Source organism: Lycium barbarum, chromosome 9 (assembly GCF_019175385.1).
Source record: "Lycium barbarum isolate Lr01 chromosome 9, ASM1917538v2, whole genome shotgun sequence".
Lineage (NCBI taxonomy): Eukaryota > Viridiplantae > Streptophyta > Magnoliopsida > Solanales > Solanaceae > Lycium > Lycium barbarum.
Genome location: NC_083345.1, coordinates 1,533,559 through 1,541,759, shown reverse-complemented (window position 1 = coordinate 1,541,759; position 8,201 = coordinate 1,533,559). Strand labels below are relative to the sequence as shown.

General features: G+C 35.3%; 1 pseudogene; it reads left to right on the top strand.

Moving 5' to 3' along the window:
* The first annotated feature begins 315 nt into the window (after nt 1-315).
* Nucleotides 316-7,832, top strand: LOC132610360 (DNA topoisomerase 3-beta-like; annotated as a pseudogene).
* Nucleotides 7,833-8,201: the final 369 nt, after the last annotated feature.

Here is an 8,201-nt window from a genome sequence, read left to right as displayed (position 1 = left end):
TGGTCTAATTTGATTAAAAAAAAAAATCGAATCAACCCGATTCATGTACACCCTTAACCTCAAGTAATAAAAAAAAGTACTTTTGTACAAAATTTGAACTTTTACCAAATTGACAATTCGCATGTAATAGGTAGATCTCAACACTACGGTATAAATTGAGCAAACTTCCAATTTGTTTGTCCCACTTTATCTACCTTAAAGGATTTACTAGAGTCATGCGGGATACTCTCTCCGTGTCAATTTGTTTGTCTTAGTTTAACTCGGCATTTTAAGAAAATAAAGAAGACTTTTGAATCTTGTGGCCTTAAACTAAAGATGTGTATATGTACCAAACTGGCTTTTGAATCTTGTGGTCTTAAATATGCCATGCAGGATGTTGGATGTATAGGGTTACTAAATATAAAAAGTGATATTTTTTTTTTGAAACAGATTAAAAGGGAAATTAAGAAAAAACAAATTGGAACGGTGGGAGTACATTTTAGTTTCTGAAAATGTTATGTGGAGTATCAACAACTTTCAATTGTCTACTGTGATTGAGCTCTATTTTAATGCATAAAGCAGATTTATTTTCTGTGCGCTCCTGTAATTGCTTCCGTTTTCAGTTCATTAGATTCCTCCCTTATTTTCACGTCGTTATTCTGTTTGGAAAGTACCGATTTGGTGGATATGCTGCTTGAGATTCTTGTACTTCACTTAAATGTGTTGAGCAGTACCTTTTAGGTAATTGTATGTTGTACGGGTTGGTTATCCTCATTCCCTTCTATGGACTGTTAACATTCGCGAAATAGAAGCATATTATTTTGGCGTAAACAGAAATGTTCAATAGAAGCTGAAGGTATTTTTGATGTTTTAGACAGCATGTAAGAAGAAACATAGATAGGAAGGCTTCCTTTTACCTGTAATTTTTACCTTATTTTGGGGCACTATACAGTTTGTATAGTATTCCTGTTAATATATAGAATGTTACAATTATAAAAGAAAAGGTGTTCATGCAATTCTGTTATTTATTTGCCCCAGATATCAACACGAAGAGGTAGTACAGAAGTCCATGAGTTCAACGCAATGTTTCTAGGATCACGTGCACATTGTAAAGTGACTTCAGTGATTGGTCATGTTTTCAGGTTTCCTCTTATCCCAGATCATTAACAATCATTAACTAAAAGTTCATTGCTTGAGCTGCCAGCAATTGCTTTCCTTATAATTAAAGTCGTAATTATTTGGTTAGTTCTAGTATTCAATCTGAATTTTCCGTGTCTGATAATCTAGCGTAGATTTTCCATCAGCTTTTCAAGATTGGACAAATACAAATCCTTCAGACCTTTTGCAGGCACTGGTACTTAAGAAGGAAACAAACCCAAAGGTACTACTTTTCCTTGTTCTTGTCTACTAAAATTACCAGCGATTTTTCCTTTTAATAGCTGTTATCATATTTTTGGCTAAGATCATCTCTATGCAGCTGGGTGCATTTGTTTCAAGCATATAAGCCGCTCATGTTGGTGAAAATTTGTCTTGCTTATCCTTCCAGTAATGCCAGAATCATAGACATAAAAGTGGATACGATTGTATCTTTTTCCAATTTGTCCTTTTACAAATTTGGGTCATTGATTCGTCTTCACATATTTGGATGAACTTAAAACTTATGCTAGTTTCTCAACTAAAAATTCCCTCAGATGAGATATTACAATGATCTGTATCTTTATTTGTTCTCGTGTTTAAAATAGCAAATGCTGACTGACCTCCGGATACAAGGCTCATATTTGTAGGCATCTAAGCCAGGAAGCTTGTGGTTGCTCACATTTGGTACTATGGTTGGACTGTGATCGTGAAGGAGAAAATATATGCTTTGAAGGTACTGTTTGTTCGTGTCATTATTATTTCAATGCAAGCAAAGACTTGCTACAATGGTGAAACTCATAGATAGACTAGGCTTAGAGATATGGAGAGCAATTCTGCTTATTTTCAAGCCCATCCCAAAAAAATAAGCTGAGAATGAGAATATAGAGAGATAAACATCGTTTGCCTAACTGATGTGGTACAGATGTATAGCCTGGTTGGCCAAGCTTTTGGAAGTCAAAGGTGTTTTTTTTTTTTTCAAATTTTAAAAAGTGCTTTCTAGGAAGTTGGAGTGTTTGCCCAAGCTTTTAGAGAAGAAAATAAGTGTTTTTAAGTAGTGGCATAAGTTGTTTTTCAGAAGCTAAAAAGTACATTTTCCCTGAAACACTTTTGGAACATTGGTCAAGCATGAAATACTGCTATAATATTAGCAAAACTGTTTTCAAATTGATTAGCTAAACACAAACTGCTACATTTCAAAAATACTTTCTCAAAATCACTTTTAACAAAAACACTTTTCAAAATAAGAAGATTTTGGAAGTTTGGCCTAACTGGCTATTAGTGATAAAGACAGGGAAGAGGAAAGAAGTAGAAAGACGTGAGAGGAAAAAGTACGGATAGAGAGGCTAGGTTGAGTTTGCTGCTTGCTAGAACAGGGAGTTGAATCATAGCCGTTAATAAGTAGTAGGAAGAGATAGTAAGAGGAAATTGGATAAGCAATCATACCTCCACTTTGAATCATTCTTATTCAGATATGTCATAACCATACATTTTATGATTTGTTCTTTGAACTGATGCAAATTCCTTGGTGCTCTATTGAATAAATCCTTTTACTTTACTACCTACCAATAAAAAGTGTTGTTTGTGCAAATTCAGGAATCACATATATCCCAAAAATATCATCACCTTTACTCTTTTTGTGCTGGGTGGAGAGGTACATGACTCTTTCTTCAAAAAGTTGGCACCTGTGTTAGAACTTTATTTGTAGATAAATTGATGAACTGCATCGATATCACTTGATAGAACTTCCAATTGTCAACTTTTTGAATCTTTATTAGATTGTTTTACTTCTGTTTTTTTGGAAACTTTCTTTGTCATAATTCTTTATTCTTGCTTTTATACTTATTGGTTCAGTTATAGAGAGCACTGGATTTCACAAAAGTGATGGCAGAAGAATATACCGTGCTCGATTCTCTTCTGTTACTGAAAAAGATATTCTGAAGGCAATGAATAGCCTTGCCGAACCCAACAGAGACGAGGCATTGGCTGTAGATGCACGTCAAGAGATTGATTTGAAAGTTGGAGTTGCATTTACACGTTTCCAGACTAGTTATTTCAATGGGAAATATGGCAATCTTGATGCAAGGGTTATCTCGTAAATTCTCTCCACTTTTTCCTATTGTTTGCCTATCACACTGTACCTTTATTATTTTAACTGAACTTTTGCTTTATGTTGTTGTATTAGACAAAGCATGATACAGTCTTTAGGCTTCTTTTTTTTTCTCCGTCTTCTTTGCTGTGGTTGTTTACTATCTGTCTAGTCTTCTCTTGTACTTAAATGTTATGTACTGGTGGATAAGTTCTATCTAAAAACGATGAGAAAATGACAAAAAATGATCCCTTATATTTGGGATAGGTTTAAGAAAGCCCTTTAAATATATTGATGAGCAATTGTGCTCTTTAAGTTTTGCCAAAATTGAGCACTTTTAGTCTCCGTCAAATATTTAACAAATTTTGGCAGTTAGATTTAACAAAAACTTGTAAAATAAAAATATTTACCAGAAACACTAGGAAAATCCCGTCAAATTGCCAGAATTGCACCATACAGTAGAAATAGGCCAAAAATAGCAAAAATTGCACCTTCACATGTGAGTTTCTCTTTAAATCCTTTTTTATTTCACGGTTACGGTCAAATCTAACAGCTGGAGTCGATAAATATTTCAGAAACCAAAAGTGCTCAATTTTGGCAAACTTAAAGGACCAAAACTGCTCATGGATACATTTACGAGACTTTTTTTTTTTAATCTACCCAGGCATACGGGACAATTTTTATTATTTTCTCTATAAACAAGGTTTTTCCGTTTGAGTTATCACTTGCTATAATATGGCCATTCTTCAACTGTCTTAGAAAATTGCTTTTATATGTCAATTTTCTTGTCTTGCCCTTTCTTCTTTTCTTCTACAAATTACTCTTTACCATCATATTATCAAAATTATCACAAGTCCGAATGGAACACATTTCCTATTTATAATTTCAGCTATGGGCCATGTCAAACTCCTACACTTGGGTTCTGCGTGGATCGATACCTGCCAATCACTATGTTCAAGCCAGAAAAGTTTTGGTTGCTGCATCCTTACATAATGTACAAGGGGTATGAAGTCAAATTAGAATGGGACCGAAACAGGTTGTTCGATGCTGATGTGAGTTCCTCCTAGTGTGACCTTTCATGAGGTCTTGTCCAAAAGTATCGAGTCCGTGCCTCTGTTACTAATAGCTTTTAAATCAATAAGTTGCTGTAATGTTCCGGAATAGAATAATGGAGGATGGTACTATGAGAGTTGTTCGTGTATCAGAAAAGCTGGAATCCAAAGGTCGTCCTTCTGGTCTAAACACAGTAAATCTTCTGAAGGTTGGTAATTTTGGCTTTCTACCAATTTTTATACTTGGGATTCCGATCTATTGAGGGATCCTTAGATTTCTGACTTCTATTTGGTTATGCCAAAATACAACAAAATTGCCTCAGTTTTCTTCATTGATGTATTTTATTCTATGCTGCTCGGATCCCTCAAAAATGCTGCCAAGCATCTGTCGGGTCCTCCAAAAGTAATACATTTTTTAAGGATCCGACACGGGTGCGACGGCATCATTAAAACACACTATTAACAAGGTAGGAAGCATTTATATTATTAAAAAATTTCAGGAAAGAAGTGAACTAAGATTCTTTACGGACATATTGAACCAAATATATAAAACTAAGTTTGCCAAAGTGGTCATCGGTACTCAAAGAATTCACCAGCTACACAACTTCAGATGTGGTTACAGCTGTCTTGGCTTTTGTGAAAGTGAAATGTGTGGGGTAACTTTTCTTGGATACCCTCTATGTGTTCAAGAAATGAAGTTCAATTATTTATATATTCACGTATATGGGTCAATATGTATGATCTTTGTAAAACCTCGTACTCAGAAGTCCAATAAAACTATGAACTTTACCTGATTCTTTTTATGATTTAAATGTATTTTTTCGTACAGTCATTGATTTAAACCTTCTGATTCTGGTTTTTTTTTTTTTTGACAATTTCCAGGTAGCTTCAAGTGCACTGGGCTTTGGTCCCCAGTTGACTATGCAACTGGCTGAGCATTTGTACACTCGAGGTTTTATCAGATTTTCCTCTCTGTTTTATGATTGTAGCGTTCTTCTTTCCTTAGAGTGGCTACGGAAAACATTTGTGACATCCCCTTACGGGACTAATGAAGAGAGGGTACTTAAGTCTTCACATGTTTTTCTCTTCTTTTTGCTGTATTTTTGCACTAGCTTGGTGCACGTTTCCTTCTTTCTTTTATTAACAAAACCTCAGCTTTGACTGATTGATAGAATAATATTTTGATGATGTTTGATTGGTAAGATAAAACTCATTAGAACTCACCAAAGGATGCAATCCTCCTTTGTAAAGAGAATTAAAAATTAACAAATCAGACAAGGTACCGAGATTTTATATGTTCAAAAACTTTTCTGCCCCAGTTGAAGGTTTGGGTCGGCTGACTCTTGCGCCGAATTGTAAAGGAATTTTTTGAGGTCCTCTCAATTTTGCCCCAGTGGCTTCCTAAGGGTTTCTTGGGTTTTTAAATTGGTACGACCGAGCTCAATGAGCACCTATCCTATCCATAAACTAAGTTACATCTTTATGAATTGTATGCTAAAAAGAGAATCACATCGAACAAGTATGACAAACACATTGAAAATTTTCACTTCTTGAAACTTCCAATGCAGTTTACAAAATCGTCCTTTTTCTTTTTGGCTTACTTCTTATTTTCCTTTCTTTCAGCTATCCCCGTACAGAAAGCACAGCATATCCTTCTTCTTTTGACTTCAGAGGAACACTGGTGCATAATCCTGTATTTGGGAATTACGCGCAAAAGCTTTTAACTGAAAGTTATAATAAACCAAAGGCAGAAACTGATGCAGGCGATCATCCTCCAATAACCCCGATACGTTCAGCTAGTGAGGATAGTTTGGGGAATGATGCATGGACACTTTACCAGTACATCTGCCAGCATTTTCTGGGAACTCTCTCCAGATTGCAAATATAGAAGGTTGAATCTTTATCTTTTGATGAACGTCTTATAGCTTGTTTGGTCAAGCTTCTAAAATCAATATATTTTGAAAAGTGCTTTTCTAAAAAAAAAAAACTTTTGCGGAGAAGCAGTTTGTATTTGGCTAATCAATTTGAAAAGCACTTTTGAGCAGTAATTAGTGTTTGACCAAATTTTAAAAAGTACTTTTCGAAAGAAGCTACTTTTTTCCAGCTTCTGCTTCTATCAAAAATAACTTTTTCTTCTCCTATAAGTTGGCCAAACACCTCAACTTTGAAAAAAAAAAAACACTTTTGGCATTGGAAAAGCTTGGCCAAACAGGCTATTAGTAACTCCTCTTGCTTTGGGCTTATTTGCATATCTTTAAAACTAACTTGCAACTTGGGTAACTCTAATCCTGATTTCTTCCTTGATCATGTCAAACAGCTCTTTTATGTATTCATATTATAGATCCAGATTCAAAATCCTGTTTTTAGTGTTTTCTTTTCTTGTTACTAGCACAGTACGTGCCAAGTATAGAGTACTGTTGCTTGTCTTTCAAGATTCTTATTTTCTGGATGAGAAGTTAAGTCATATGTAAATTTTGGTATATTCTCAGGATAAAAGTTGAATTTGAAAGTGGTGGAGAGCAATTTCAGTGCGTTGGGCGGCTTGCCACAGTCAAAGGATTCACCTCTAATATGCCATGGCTGGCTATTAGTGAGAAGAATCTTCCTGAGTTTGCTGTAGGAGAGAAAATCGAGATTTCTAAAGTTGAACTAGATGAGGTATCACATAATCTGTCTAATTGAAGTCATTTGCTGTTCAGCTTTGGAGTAAAGTGATGGTCTTTGTACTTCAGTAGTATTTATTGTCCCATTAATTGATTCTTTTGGTTTAAGATGTAACAACTACACCTCAATCCCAAGCTAGTTGGTATCGGTTATATGAATCTTCAGTATCCATTTTGCTCCATTTTACCTGACATTTATTCTTTCTTTTGCTGTAAGTTGACTAAACATGTTGTATTAGCAAACAGAAAAATTGACTAAACGCAGCTGTGTCTTGGTTTTGCTTTGGAACTCTTCGGGGAATACTTCGCCTCCAGATTACCTCGCGAAAGTAAGCTGATCTCTTTGATGGAGAAACACGGTATTGGAACAGATGCGTCAATCTCTGTGCATATTAACAACGTATGCGAACGCAACTAAGTCCAGGTTTGTCTTTGTTGCAAGAATTTGAACTCTGAGTCTCCTATGACTTTTGTCCCACTTCAACAACCACTAGGGTGTAAGCTATGCTGTTCAAATTCCAAAAAAAATGTTGCCGCATTAGTGTCGGATTCTTCAAAAATTACACTAATTTTGGAGAATCCGACATGCACTAGTCGACATTATTGAAGAGTCTGAGCAACATAGGTTCTGAGAAATTTCCATTTCATTTTGTTTCTTCTTCTTCTTCTTCTTCTTATGGTGAACAGATTCATGGAATTCTGAATGTTGCAATATTGGGGAATTCTATTTCCAGTTGGAATTATGATTGCAAGGTATCTAGGAACTCTTCTTCTATTTGAATTTATGGTGAACAGATTCATGGAATTCTGAATGTTGTGAGTTGGGGAATTCTATTTCCAGTTGGAATTATGATTGCAAGGTATCTAGGAACATTTGTAGATTCAGTGTGGTTTTATGTTCATGTGGCTTGTCAATTATCATCTTATAATATTGGAGTTGCTGGTTGGGCCACTGGTCCAAAACTTGGAAGCCAATCCAAAGGAATTGTGTAAAACTTGGAAGCCAATCCAAAGGAATTTTGTACACTTCTCATAGAGATTTTGGTAATAGCTTGTTTTGTCTTGCAACTCTCTCGTATACCATATTAAGATACTTGAGTTGTATGTGTCGCTACTAGGTGATAACCTAGGATTCGTGGTCCCCGAGCACCCACTTAACATGACAAATTACGTAACACAGGGTAAAACCTCTGTCCAGTAAATACTTTACTTGGTTTTATTGTATTTTTTCCCCTAGTCAGCGGTAAAATTTATGTTAAATAAAGCAGAATCGATATTTAGCCT